The 15580-nt window shown below is 45.0% G+C and overlaps 1 protein-coding gene across 6 annotated transcripts in view; it reads right to left on the bottom strand.

The window, feature by feature from the left end:
* The window catches only part of PCDH1 (protocadherin 1), a 184033-nt gene that overhangs the window by 76527 nt on the left and 91926 nt on the right, over positions 1-15580 (bottom strand). The window lies entirely within an intron of this gene.

Below are 15580 nucleotides of genomic sequence, written 5' to 3' on the forward strand. Positions count from 1 at the left end.
AATCAGGGCTCTGTATGGTGAGGAGGTAATTGTAGAAATAGGACCTCCATTATTTCCAGGGGAAAGTAAGTTCTTCCGAGATGGACAAAAGGTAGTGGTGGGATCTGAGCTGTGCTGCAGTGGGCATCCAGTGAACAACAGACTCCAGAATTGATAAGAGAAAAGTAGTTTCAGGGGTTTGTGCATGTCAGGAAGCTGGAGAAACAATCAGCAGCAGTAGCGGAAAGCAGTTTAGTAATGTAGGCCCAGTAATGCAATGAAATGAGTTTGCTGGAACATTCAGAAGCTTTGCAGGCTCACATACTTAGCTGGTTCAAAATCTTGTTGCCAAATGTTTTATAGGTGGTTCCCTCATACACACAAAGAAAACTTATGTAGATTTAACTAAAAGTTTATTGAGCAACAACTCCATTTTCTACTTTTCCTTTCCCTGCCTTTTCCTTTCTGACACCTCCCACACACTCTCTGGAACAAACATCCAAACAACTAAATACAAAAGATAACCGGATGTAATACGACACTGGGCAGTGTTCCCTCTAAGGTGTGCACATGTGCTTGTGCTCACACAATTTTTTATGTCTGTTCAGTTAAATTTAGATTCCGCTCAGGTTGAATCAGGAAGGCCCCACTCTGAATGCAGGTGCGCACACACTGCCTTGATATTGCCACCCAGAATAAAACTCATTCCACACACAGATGAAAAAAAAACTAGAGAGATCACTGACACAGGGAACCCTATTTAACTCTAGACAAAGGGGATATTCACACGGCTGTACATGCACCATCATGCAGGCAGGCAGGCAGGCAGGCAAGGTTCAACCTACCTTCCCCCAGACGACTGCTCTGAGTCTTGGTGGTGCGCAAGCCGTGTGCCCACAATCCTAGCACTTCTGACAGCACACGTAAACAGAGGCCAGAACTCCGATAATCCCACAGTGTACCGTGCACAGAGCACAGTGCACTGGGTGATTCCCTCATGGGATACGTGCTCTAGGTGCTTGTCTCTGTGTCAGCATGAGCTGCAAGCAGCATGCGCTGATACACAATCCCGGAGAGAACGTTAAGGGCATGTTTGCCCCCTTAACCTTGGCTACGAGCTGGGCTTCGGTGCTAGGTTTAGGGCTGCAGCACTGCCAGGATCTGCGTGGATCCCGGAGGTTCTCACAGGCAGTCAAGCCCAGGCATGAGATCAGAGCCTCAAAGACACTGTGCTATCTGGGACTCATGAGGCATCCAAAGTATATGGAAGTAGTTAGTAACCCCCAGGATAAGCACATTATAAAACAAAGAAGCAACAGTGCCAGAGGCTACTAGACAGAGTCAGCACTGAAAAAGAGGTACACAGTAAAACACATGTAATGCCCTAGGCTTTTTAGAATGCTGCTGAAGAACTACATATTATGGATAGAAACATTCCACAACAGTTAGAAAAATCATTGAGTGACAATTAGGGTTAGTTAGGAGATGAGAAGTTAGTGTCTGTTACAGAAGAGGAGCTAGAGTAAGGTGAGAGAGAAAAGGAGGATAAAGAGAGAGAGAGAGAGAGATGCTTCAGTTCTATAGTGTGTTAGGCTCTACAGCAGGCCTGCTCAACTTCAGCCCTGCTGCAGATGTAGGCCTACAACTCCCATAATCCCTGGCTATTGGCCACTGTGGCTGGGGATTATGGGAGTTGTAGTCCAAAAACAGCTGGGGAGGGAGCTAAGTTGAGCAGGCCTGCTCTACAGTAAGTAATTAACATGTTGGGGAAATGATTTTTTTTTTAAAGAAACATCTATGTATTGTTTACTTTAAAAATAATTATTTATATGTTCATTGACAACAGCTATGTCTCTTTCATGTGTCTTAAATAAAATTTCTTCCAGAACATTTCTTGCAGATCTCAGCACATGCATATTCTGCATATGTGCAATAGGTGTGAATTACAACTTGCAAGACAAGAGGAATACCCAGTGCTAGGGAAGGTATGTGGAAAAGGAAACAACTTTGCAAACAGATGGGCAAGCAAAAGACATGGAATGCAAGCAGTGGATTCTGAACATTCTGAAGGCAAAGAAGTCTGTGACTTAGATGCAAAGCGATACCTAGTCACAAAACATAGCAAGGATTTTGGAACAGAGGAAGCATTTGTCACCATTCACTTATGACCTGAGGAAACACTAATTAAGAGTGGCATTGGAGTATAAGTAAACTGCATTCCTTAGAGAGAATTCAAGACAGCCCAGGTCGTAAAACTAATATGGCCTGTGTCAACAAAACTAGTAGGATACAAAGGTCTCTGTGTAATACAAAAATGCAGTCCTAAATGCAGATAAGAAAGATGCTAACCTCTAGATCTCTATGTAGTGGACACATCCACTATGTGAGTATTGGACCCTACAGTCACTAACTGACACAAGACATAATTAGAGACCATCACAAGGAAGTTTCCTGATTTATTTGTGGGCATAGGATGCTTGCCAGGATGCCTGATCAACCTGGTTGTGAATGCATTGCATAGTGCACTGCAATGATAGCCAGTACCAATAAAATAGAGGATGAAGATGAACCAGTGTATAGAGCACTTAGGCACAACTGAGAAGTCTGAAGAACTAAACTAAGATGGTGAAAGAACCAGTAGACTCTATTACCTCAATAGTTGCAATAGAAAAGAAAAACACCAGTGTCATACAAATATGCATAAATTCCCAAGACTTGAAGAGAATAATAATATGAGAACATTATAGTCCACCCATGCTCGATTACAAACTGGGGTTTTGTGATGGTGCATTTTGGCACACCTTACCAGCACCTACCGGCATTCTACCCTGCCTCCAAGCTCTGAAAGCACTTGGAGCAACACTCAAAAACCCACTGTTCACCAGGGATCACAGCGGTGGGGAGGGTTTTGGGAATGAAGGCAAAGTGCTCCCCACCACTATGATCCCAGGCAGCAAGTGAGTTTTCAAGCAGCGTGTGCTTTTGGAGCTTGGCCACGCTCCCTTGTGTCACACACACAGGGGGCATGGCCAAGCTCCAAAAACACCCAGTTTCACGTTCGAAAACCTACTCCCTGCTTGGGATCACAGCGGTAGGGAGGGCTTTGCCTTTGTTCCTGCAGGAGTGAACTCTGAAAGTGCTTAACGCCACACTCGAAAACTCACTCTCTGACACGGATCTTGGGGACGGCTTTGCTTTTGTTTCCTGCAGGAATGAAGAAAAAGCTCTCCTGGCCACTGCAATCCCCAGTAGTGAGTGAGTCTCTGGGTGCTTGGCCATAAAAGCAAGTGAGAGGGCGTGGCCTCACAAGGGGGCATGACTGTACTAGCTCCTACAGTGTGTGTGTGTGTGTGTGTGTGTGTGTGTGTATATCTCTATCTCTATCTCTATCTCTATATCTATATATCTCGCACTGATTACAAGACTCACAAATTGACAACAGCTGATGTATTTATTGTGCTGGATGCCAGTAGGGATACTGCGAGATCAAACTGGATAAAAACACCAGCAAATTCACTACTTTTAACCAGAGTGCACTGATTTAAATCAAGGTGGCTTAAATCATGGATTTAAAACAAGTTTTAAATCACCAGGTACAACCTGATTTAAATTCCTGTAAAATCAAACTCACAACCTTTATGCAGCCTAGATTGATTCAAAGTGATTTAAATAGTGATTGTGATCATTGCGAGAATCACCCAGCTCGCAAGTGAGCCCGGTGGTTCAACAGTGGCTAGCCCACCTAAGAACCCCTCCCCTAAAATGAAGTTAGCTAAGCGAGCGCTCTGCTAACAGCACTTTACTGATTGTGTGCTATCACGGTGCGGCTCCACGCTGCCATGACACACGAGTAGACCCCTGACCAGGAGGCTACAACAAGCCTCCCAGCCTCGAGGGTCTCCCCAGGATGCCCCATGCACTCACACAAGGCATCCCGGGACTTCCGGGGGCCAGGTGACCCTTGATCCCCGTCGTACCTACCAGCTCTGTGATGGCTGCCCAGGGATGGGTCCCTGCTCATCTGCATGGAGAGCTAAGCCCGCTCTCTGCACAGATCCCAGTAAGGCTCCACACCAGGGATACTCGATGTGTGGGTCCCCAGATGTAATTGGACTTCAACTCCCATAATTCCCAACCAAAGGCCACTGGGGCTGGGGATTATGGGAGTTGAAGTCCAATAACATCTGGGGACCCACAGGTTGAGAATCCCTGCTCTACACGACCCCAAGATCCCTCTGCTGGTCAGTCACTGACAGCTCAGATCCCATCAGCGTATATGTGAAGTTGAAGGGTTGTTGTTTTTTACTCCAATATGCAACACTTTACACTTGAATCTCATCTACTATTTTATTTGGAGCTCCTTACAATTAGTTTTGTTTTTCACTACCCTAAATAGTTTGTTGCCATCTGCAAATCTGGACACCTCACTGCTTACCCCAACTTCTAGAATATTTATGAATAAATTAAAAAGCACTGGTCTCAGTACTGATCCCTGGAGGACCCATCTTCTTACTTCCCTCCATTTAGAGAACTGACCTCACTACCTACCCTCTGTTTCCTGTTGTTCAACCACTTACCAATCCACACTTGAACCTGTCCCCTTATCCCATGAGTGCCAAGTTTTCTCAGGAGTCTTTGATGAGGAACTTTGTCGAAAGCATTTTTGAAAGTCCGGGTATACTATGTCAACTGGATCACCTTTATCTACACACCTGTTGACACTCTCAAAGAACCCCAAAAGGTTGGTGAGGCAAGATTTACTTTTGCAGAAGCTATGCTAGTTCTCCTTCAGTAGGGCCTGTTGTTCTATATGCTCAACAATTTTGTCTTTGAGAATGCTTTCCATTAATTTGTCCAGAACAGACGTTAAGCTAACCAGCCTGTAATTTCCCCAGTTCCCAAGTGGATACCATCTGGCCCTGTCAATTAGTCAATTTTTAATTTTTCCAGACAGTTTAGAACGTACTCACTCATCACCTCTATCTTACTGAGTTCTTTTGCCTCTGTCCCTGAGAAGCTCAATTCAGGCACAGGTATATGCTCAGCAGTGGTCCCTCTAATTTTTTTCATCTCTGTGCGGAATGAATTTTGTTCTGAGTGGCAGTATCAAGGCAGTGTGTGCATGTGAATTCAGAATGGGGCTTCAGCGGGATCTAAAATGAACTGAGCGAACATCCAAAAACTTGTGAGCACGTGCACGTGCACATGCCTTAGAGGGAACAGTGACGCTCAGTATCCTCTGCTGTGAAGACAGATGCAAAGAACTCATTTAGCTTCTTTGCAATCTCCATATCCTCCTTAATCCTGCAATCTCCATATCCTCCCTTTCACTCCCTCATCATCTAACGGACTAACAGCCTCCCTAGCAGGTTTCCTGCTTCTGGTGAATTTAAATGCATTTTTGTTATTCTCATTGTTGCTTTAGGCTAAATGTTCCTCAAAAGAAGTGGATGTTGATTACAAGGATTTTATTACTATCATTTCTACAAATACAAAGTTTTTGAAGAGAAGGAGTGCTGCAATGATAGGACTTCTGAGATTTTCTGGGGAAATGTATTTTGTATTTGTGTTGTGTGAATTTGTGAGACAATCTGAGATTAATAAAGCTTTATCATCATTGTATTTATTGTGTTTACTCATGAGTAAGTGCCACTAAGTTCAAGTGACTTACTCAGTGGTAAATGTGCATTAATCCTTAAAAAGAATTTTGGTTAACTTGGGAAACTGGCCTCCTCCCCTTTTTCTTTAGGAGTGGAAGAAAAATTATGTATTCTGTTTAGAGTCATTAACAGGGACTAATGTTCTTCTTTTTTCTAGATTGTGCCAGGAGTCCCTAGCATCTTCCAGAAGAAAAGAGAGACAAAGTCCTAACTAATGACTTCTAAAAGTTAATATCTCCTCTCCGTGATCTAGATATGCCTTGGTGAATGTGGTCACTTTTATTATCTACTAGTAGCCCAAGTTCACTTAATTTAAGCTAGATTCAGTGTAGCCTCATTTCAGATCTGATCTCTACTTTCACATTGTACAACTGTGCATATGAAGCTGCATTAAACTGCATCAGACCATTCACTTGGTATTGTCCATCTAGCTTACTATTACCTGCAGACACTGACTAGCAGCTGCTCTCTAGGGTTTCCGGCAGGGGTCTTCCCCAGCGCTATAGATTCCTGATACCCTGGAAGATGGAAAATGAGTCTGGCTCCTAATATTTTGGACTGGCTTCTAGGTCCAAAGAAAATTTGTCAAGGCCTGAAGTAGAAGCAAAACATATTTGAAAAACTGCTAACCTCAGCACCACCAAGATTTCACAGTGTATTCTGAAGCTACAAACATGAGTCAAATACCAGCCTAGAAAAGTCATTCCAAATGCAATCTCCTTTCTCTCAAGTTCACAGTGGAACAAGATGCTAGGGAGAATAAATGCTCTTGGCCCTGCATCTGTGAACACATTAGTGGAAATGGCAAAAAATATAGTTGGTGAGATGCTGCATCAACTCACTAGTGAGAAATCATAAGGACAGGATAGCCAATACACAAATAACAGGCAACTTGTGGAATGAAAGAGCTGGTCTCTAGTCTAAACAGAAAATTGCATGGTGTTCAAAAGTGATTCCAAAAGCAATGTGCTCAAAGATGCTGAAAAGGATTCCACAGAGAGAGAGAGGAATTGGGGGGCAGGGGACAGGAGCTGTGATAGGAGCGGTGGGAAGCAGAGAAAGACAGTTGGCGCTTTTGGACATAATGTGACAAACGAGAAGTTAATTCTTGAACCAGGAAATCATCTCACAGACAATCGTCCAAACATGATCCAGCAACCTCCAGTTTCTGGTCAGAGGAGCCCCTCCCTCTTCCTGGTCCACCAAGGCCAAATCCCAGCAAGTCGCAGGCTGCTCGCATCGTCAGACTGAAGGCAAAGCATCAGCTCATCAGTAGGGCTGCAATTATTGGCATAATTTTCAAGGGGGTGTGCCGAGCACAATCATGCCTTTTTGGCATCAGTCTACTGCCCTCAGGAAGGAAAGGGCATTCATCAACCCCTTCATCAAACCACTTGCACCACAGCCCTTGCAAGGGCCCAGGAGCCACACAAGCTCACATAAGCAGAACTTGTGTAGAGAGCTGGTGTGGTGTAGTGGTTAGAGTGCTGGACTAGGACCAGGAAGACCCAAGTTCAAATCCCCATTCAGCCATGAGACTTGCTCGGTGGACTCTGGGCCAGTCACTTCTCTCTCAGCCTAACCTACTTCTAGGGGCGTAGCTAGGGGAGAGGAGGCCTGTGTTCATCCCTCTCTTGGGCAGCCCCCCAGAGTGAGGGAGACAATGAAGAAAATAGGGGGGGATGGACCTGGAGGGCCCTCAGGAGCTGGGGGCCTGTGTTCTTTGAACACTTTTGTTCAATTATAGCTATGCCCCTGCCTACTTCACAGGGTTGTTGTGAGGAGAAACCTAAGTATGTAGTACACTGCTCTGGGCTCCTTGGAAGAAAAGCAGGATATAAATGTAATAATAATAATAATAATAATAATAATAGTAATTAAAAAACAACAATGAAGTTAAAAGAATAATAATAATAAATAATAAGAATAAATAATAATAACAATGAAGTTAAAAGAAAAATTGGAAGGGAATACATCAGGAGAGTTAGAAAAATCCTCAAGTCCAAACTCAATGGCGGGAACACCATAAAAGCCATAAACACCTGGGCTATACCTGTTATCAGATACACTGCAGGGATAATAGACTGGACCCAGGCAGAGCTAGAGACGCTGGATCGTAAGACCAGGAAAATCATGACCATCAATCATGCTCTGCACCCCCGCAGTGATGTAGATAGGCTATACCTCCCTCCCAGCTCAGGTGGAAGAGGAATGCTGCAAGCCCATCAAACAGTAGGGGAGGAGAAAAGAGGCCTTGAAGAATATATCAAGGACAGTGAAGAAGATGCACTTCAAATGGTCAATAATGAGAAACTATTCAACACCAATGAAACAAAGCAGGCCTACAAGAAAGAACAAGTCAAGAACCGAGCAGAAAAATGGAGAAATAAGCCCCTGCATGGTCAATATTTGCACAATATAAGTGGAAAATCAGACATCAGCAAGACCTGGCAATGACTTAAGAATGGCAACTTCAAGAAAGAAACAGAGGGTTTAATACTGGCTGCACAAGAACAGGCACTAAGAACAAATACAATAAGAGCAAAATTAGAAAAGTCAACAACAAACAGCAAGTGCCGCCTTTGTCAAGAAGCAGATGAAACAGTGGACCACCTAATCAGCTGTTGTAAAAAGATCGCACAGACTGACTACAAACAAAGGCATGACAAGGTAGCAGGGATGATACACTGGAACATCTGCAAAAAATACAAGCTACCTGTAGCCAAAAATTGGTGGGACCATACAAGTGAAAAAGTTGAAAAAAATGAAGATGTAAAAATATTATGGGACTTCCGACTACAAACAGACAAACATCTGCCACACAATACACCAGATATAACTGTAGTTGAGAAGAAAGAAAGAAAAGTGAAAATAATCGACATAGCAATACCAGGGGATAGCAGAATAAAAGAAAAAGAAATAGAAAAAATCACCAAATACAAAGATCTACAAATTGAAATTGAAAGGCTGTGGCAGAAAAAGACCAAAATCATCCCAGTGGTAATTGGTGCCCTGGGTGCAGTTCCAAAAGACCTTGAAGAGCACCTCAACACCATAGGGGCCACAGAAATCACCATCAGCCAATTACAAAAAGCAGCTTTACTGGGACAGCCTATATTCTGCGATGATATCTATAACAACTGACAATAAAATTCAGCCATCCCAGGTCCGTGGGAAGGACTCGATGTCTGGATAAAACAAAGCAGTCAATAACACCTGTCTGACTGTGTAAACAAGAAATAATAATAATACTGCTATTAGGGGATGCAGGGGGTCACTAGCTTTTTGTTACTTTGGGAAGGGATCATGATTACTTCCTAGGAGGGCATATGTATATGAGGGCAGGCAAAGGATCCCGGGGCTTGGTCCACCATGACAAAGGAATGTCTTGCACTCATAGAGTCCACTCCCAGCACAGTAGCTCTAGTGACTGTTGCTGGTGTCTATCTGGTGTTCCTTTTTAGATTGTGAGCCCTTTGGGGACAGGGGTCCATTCTACTGATTGATTGATTGATTGATTGATTATTTCTCTATGGAAAAGCTTTGGAAACTTTTGTTGAAAAGATGTATATAAACAATTGTTGTTGTTGTTGTTGACCCAGACCAAGCAGTCCAGGAAGCCCTAACACACTCCTGCACCCATGTTGCTTACTGGCCAGGGAATAGCCCTCTCAAGAGAGGGGCGAGTCCACTGTGGAGGACCAGAGGCACATTCATCTTCAATCTTCCATTGGATAGCACTCTCATGATAGCCCATCCAACTATAGGGGCCCCCACTGATGTGGCTCCTCTCAATATCTGTTTAACAAAACTCATATTCTGCATCATATTCTGCATCCTCTCCACTCAACGCTTACAGACTCCTAAGGAGTCTGGGCCGCTCCTTGTGTCCAGGAGCTCCTGAATGGGCAGAGTTGGGTGACATTGGGGATGTCTCCTACTACATGTTCACAATTCCCAGGCTGGGACTGGTGGTACAGTGTATGTAGAATGGGCACCACAGGGAATCCCAGGTGAGAGGAGCCGCTGTTTTCAGTGACCCTGCTAATCTGGGTGGCCATGTGATCTTTGGTGGGGAACAACCAAGCTGTCCAGTTCCTGGTGTCACTGGGACTCCATCCGGGACTCCATCTCCATGGCCTTTCACTCTCATGAGAAAGTGATCTGCTCTGGAGTATTATCTATCCTCATCACACAGGAAGACCCTCTCATGTAATTGGATTGAATAATACTCCAGATGGATGGTTCTTCTCATGGGTTATGGCAGAGACTGCATGCTTGCAATCAAGGGAAAGGGGCTGGGCCCCTTTCCCCGACAAACAAGTAAAAAAAATAGAGCACCACCGCTCAAAAATTCCAGGGGCCATATTTTCATCCAGACTTCGGGTATCGTTCCCCTGCATTGAACCTTGGGACACAGATGAGATTTTCAATGAGACACCATGAATCCACTTTAATTTGCTATCATAGAATCCACACTCAGAATACCTCAGAAACAACAGAACCCTGTACCCCATGGGTTAGCAACCCATGGGGGTAGTTGGCACCCTATGTGCATTACACCACCACTCGCTCTGGGCCACCCCAGCACCCCCCAAGTGCACTTATGGGGCTGCTGAAAGCTCCATAAATTACCTTATGAGGAAAAACCTTAAAGACGCGTAAACTTCAACAATTCACCAAAAACCAGCCCTCTGCCCAAATCCTTTGAAAAAATTCAGGTAGCTTCCTTGCCCCTACCCGGCACTACCACCAACCCCACACCGCTCTAGGCCACCCCTTTCCCCCTGATGTGAAGTGATACACCCTTCATTATACCTAATGGGGGAAAACCTTAAAGACGGGTAAACTTCAGAAATTCACCAAAAATCAGCCCTCTGCCCAATCACTCTGAAATTGGGGTGGTAGCCTCCACCCATAAGGCACTATCACCCCACCCCACTCTTTTGGCCCAGATCCCACTTTATGCCCCCGATCTGCCCCAAAGTCACTAAAACTTCAAAATTCACCAAAAATCAGCCCTTTGCCCAATCCCCCTGAAATTTGGGTGGTAGCCTCCACCCATTGGGCACTACCATCCCACCCCACTATTTTGCCCCAGGACCCGTTTTTTAATCCGAATCGATTCGGATTCGGATTAATTCGGATCCGAATCGAATCAGGGGTGATTCGGATGGGCCATATTTGGATACAAAACAGAACAGGGGTGTTTTGGTTCGGATCCGAATCGAAACACCGAAAATCCAAATTGCACACCCCTACTCTCTCAGCCCTGTCTTGGAGATGCTAGGGAGGGAATTTGGGACATGTTCTTTCCAGAGCAGCTATATCCCCTAAGAGGAATTTCTTACAGTGCTCACATGTAGTCTCCCATTCAAATGAAAATAGGGCAGACCTTGCTTAGCAAAGGGGACAATTCATGCTTGCTAGCACAAGACCAGCCGTCCTCCCTGGGGGTGTGGGGCAAGGGAGAGAAGAGGGACATAACAGAGCAGCTACCCACAGGAGAAAATTACAAAGATGACGACAACTGAATGCAGCATGCATTTCTAATCAGAAACATTTTCTTTGTGGGACTACTTCAAAATGAGAGCTCTGCATCCCTTCAATTCAGTACAATTCTAAGTGTACCTAAAATGTACAGCTGGGGCATATATTTAGAGTTAGCTTGTGAGGGGGAACCCAGATGTTAACCAGGTGACAACCCCAGCAGATGAATCATCATAGCCCTAATGACAGTTGTCAAAGAAAAATCAAAAGAAGCCCAGTGTCTGGCATGAAGAGAAGGCCAAGTAATACCAATTTATGTGTTCATTTAAGCTGAAACAATAGTTCAATGGCTATAAGCAAAATTGACCCAAACCTAGAACAAATTCCCAAAGAAGGTATTTCAGCTTTTTCAGATTCAGGACATTCGAAAATATGGAAAAATATATATTTATATAAACAATGGTATATGTGATTTAAAGACTGAACACGGCCTCTCTGATCAGATTACCTGTCCATAGTAATTACCTGCCCATGGGAAATCCTTTTCCCCAGGGTTAAGTTTCAGTTTACTGGCCCTCATCCAGCCCATTATGAATTCTAGACAATGCTTCAGAACTTCAACTGCCTTACCTGTAAAGATGTAAAGGGGGAAAGAGTTGGATATCATCAGCATACTGCTAACAATTCTACTGATGACACTTCCTCCCAAATTTCTGGATAACCAATGGTTTCATGTATGTGTTAAAAAACACGGAGAACACTTCAGGACCCCCATAGCAAAAACGCCATTGAAAAATGCAGCTGTTCCCCAGGAATAGCCCTATAGCTAGGAGTGCAGCCACCATGTCTCTGATTCTCAGCTCATAGAGTCTATTCAGAAGGATATAATGGTTGATAGTATTGAAAACTACTGAGATGTCCAGGAAAATTAAAAAGGACATACTTCCCTTGCCTATTCCTAGCAAAGATGTTCAGGGTGATCAAGGCAGCTTCTGTGCCAAAACAGGCTAAAATCAGATTGAAAATTATTCCGGTAACTGGTACAATCCAAGACTGATGGAGTTGTATGCCTACCACCCACTCAATCACCCTGACCAAGAAAGGAATATTTGCGACTGGTGAGGTCATTCATACATAAGAACATAGGAAGCTGCCATATACTGAGTCCGACCATAAGTCAATCTAGCTCAGTATTGTCTACACAGACTGACAGCGGCTTCTCCAAGGTTGCGGGCAGGAATCTTTCTCGGCCCTATCTTGGAGATGCCAGGGAGGGAACTTGGAACCTTCTGCTCTTCCCAGAGTGGCTCCATCCCCTAAGGAGAATATCCTACAGTGCTCACACATCAGGTCTCCCATTCATATGCAACCAGGGCAGACCCTGAGCTACCTGCCTTCCCAAGATGACCTCCTACCCCATTAGGGCTCAGCTGCCCACATGAGTAGCACAGTGGTGAGCCTAGTAGTGATCAGCAGGGACCAAGCAGCGGCTTCAAGGCATCCAACAATGCATGTGCAAGCAGCACGGCACATTGGGGAAGCTCCGCACTGCTTGGCCTCTCCCCTAGCCAGGCATATATGTTATAAAGATGGCTGCTGGCAGTCTGGGGTAGGAGGCACATGCTTGTCCTCCTACCTCACTTTAAACCTGGGTAGCCAATCAGAGCTACCAAGGGGAGGTGTGGTGGGATTGGGAGTGATCCCTGGCCCCAGACGACCAGCCCTACCTTGGCTAGCTTTGTCCTACCCAGGTAGGGCTAGTTGTGAAAATGGGCTCAGTTATGAGAATCCTTAGGATTCAAAGAAGGTTTTTTTAAGCAGCTGGGACTGCCTTATCTTGTAATGAGGCATGTCTCCTGGACCCAGCCTGTCAGTCCCCATCTGCTATTTGTCTTGAGCTTATTAGTCATGAAGGGCAAGAGTCAATCGTCAATGTGGTAGGTCACACCCCACCAAGCAATTTGTTCATCACCTCAGGTTGCATCAACTGATATTTATTTCACAAATCAGTACTAGATGGTACTATGGACACACCTCTGGACTGAATTGTAGACATTTTATACTCATCACTGTAACCAAATCCTTGCACCCTGAGTGTGAGGCACTAGCTCTTTTGGTCTGCAACTCCCTTCAGTTTGTGTTTATTAAATGTTGCAGGCAAAAACTTTGATGCCATGCAGAGCAGATACAACTTTGCGGTGATTGACTAAGCCACATATGTCAAACACAAGGCCCGGGGGCCAAATCCGGCCCGCCTGGCCGTTTTTTGTGGCCCGCAGTGATTGTGCCGCATCCAAGCGCCTGACCGCGCTGCCTCAGTACCCATTTGCAGGCAGAAGGATCCAGTCCCAGAAAGCTAGGTAGGAGCAGGGCACTCCACACAAGTGCCTGACTGCACTGCAGGCAGAAGGACCCAGTCCCAAACAGTGAGCTAAGTTGCTTCTTCATATCCTTGCTTCTGCACACCCCTTCCCTGCCGAGACCCAGCACTAGGCATGACCATGCCAGAGTCCCGATCCTGCACCTGCTGCCAGTAGCAACTATACAGGTATGGCGTCTCAGTGGGATCCTACAGTAGCAATGTCTCCAGACTCAGAGACACAGGCCTCCACCTCAGCACAGTCAGTGGCTCCATTCCTCTCACACAGACAGGCCAAGACAGGCCAGGATAGGACAGGTACACCTACCTCAGAAAAAGCTGCTGTTTTGTGGGTTGCTACAGCACAAGACATAAAACCAGACATTGACTCACTGACCAGGGAAAAACGGTCTGACATCTGGCCAGAAAACAAATAGGTGAGCAATTTTAAGACCTAAATTTCAAATATAGAACTATAGATAAGTGTATTTAAAAACTGTTGAGTTTGTAATTTAACTCTTTTGCTTACAGTTTGTTTTGTGCTTGTTGTTATTTTCAGAACATGATTAATGCACGAGGATGGCGTGTGATATGGTGTCTCAGGGTGAGGAAGGATCTATACTTCTACTAAGACTAAGTATCTTAATAAAAAATTCGGCCCACGACTTAGTCTGTGTTTTAGATTTTGACCCCTTATGTGATTGAGTTTGACACCCCTGGACTAAGCCCTGCCCCCAGGAGTACGTGTGTCCCAGGAAAATCTAACTCAAAACAAGGAGTCGTCAGTCTGCCTACTACAACCTGGAGACTTAATATGAAATCCCCATTTGCTCCTGAAGAAAGCCATAAGGATCTTCTAGATGAGGCTAGTTGGAAAGGAAATGTTGTGCCATCGAGTCGGTGTCGACTCCTGGCGACCACAGAGCCATGTAGTTTTCTTGGTAGAATACAGAAGGGGTTTACCATTGCCTTCTCCCACTCAGTATGAGATTATGCCTTTCAGCACCTTCCTATATCGCTGCTGCCCGATACAGGAGTTTCTCATAATCTGGGAACCACACCAGCAGGGATTCAAACCAACAGCCTCCTGCTCTCTAGGCAGGTTTCTTCCCCGCTGCACCATTAGGTGGCTCTGAGGCTAGTTAGCTTCTTTAATATGTTTTGCTTAATGTGTGGTGGTGCTCCTCCACCCCACTCCTTTTCAAACACAGGCCCATACCCTTGTTTTGGGGACTAACTCATTCTTTCCTTTTTGAGAAAGGAACATTGGGTCTTACCTGTGAAGGGTCCTTTTTCACCGTAATCGGAGACCATCCTGTAGTAAGGGTATTTCCTCTATGCCATCAGGAGCGACAGGAAGTTACACAGCAAAGATTTCCTGGAGGACTAGGCTGATCCCTAATCTCCAGTTCCGACTGTCGAGCCGAAGGATGCTGTGAATAAAAAACCAATGCAGAGAGAGAGCTCCTTTCTGAGGTTAGAGATGATTATTGCTCCTTGCGTATGGATCTGCCCATCCGTAAGATGCCGGCCTCTTTTTTAAAAAAAATTATTATTATTGTTATTATTATAATCATCATTACTACTAGTACTACTGCTACTGCTACTACTACTTATTTATGTGGAAACTACCTATCAATAGATTCAGTCTACCTATCTATCTACCAAACTATGTTTGGTTGGGAAGAGATTGAGATTGAGTGTCTATTTCTACTTCCGCGGAGAGGGACGGATGGTCTCCGATTACGGTGAAAAAGGACCCTTCACAGGTAAGACCCAATGTTCTTTTTCCCACCGTAATCGGAGACCATCCTGCAGTAAGGGACATACCCAAGCTAGATGAAGACTGCCTGCTAGCCTGGGTGGGTTGCGGAAGTGTCCTACACCACCTGTTGGAGCACCATGCGGCCTAGGGCTGCCTGCTCCTCATGGAACACAGGGATCTTATAGTGTTTTATGAACGGAGTGATAGAGGCCCAGGTGGTGGCCTGACAGATAGTTTGAAGTGATGACCTGGCCGAGAAAGCCGCTGAGGCAGCCGTGCTCCTTGTGGAGTGTGCGGTAATGCCACGTGGAACCGGAATCTCTAGAG

Source organism: Hemicordylus capensis, chromosome 4 (assembly GCF_027244095.1).
Source record: "Hemicordylus capensis ecotype Gifberg chromosome 4, rHemCap1.1.pri, whole genome shotgun sequence".
In the NCBI taxonomy this organism is placed as follows: Eukaryota; Metazoa; Chordata; class Lepidosauria; order Squamata; family Cordylidae; genus Hemicordylus; species Hemicordylus capensis.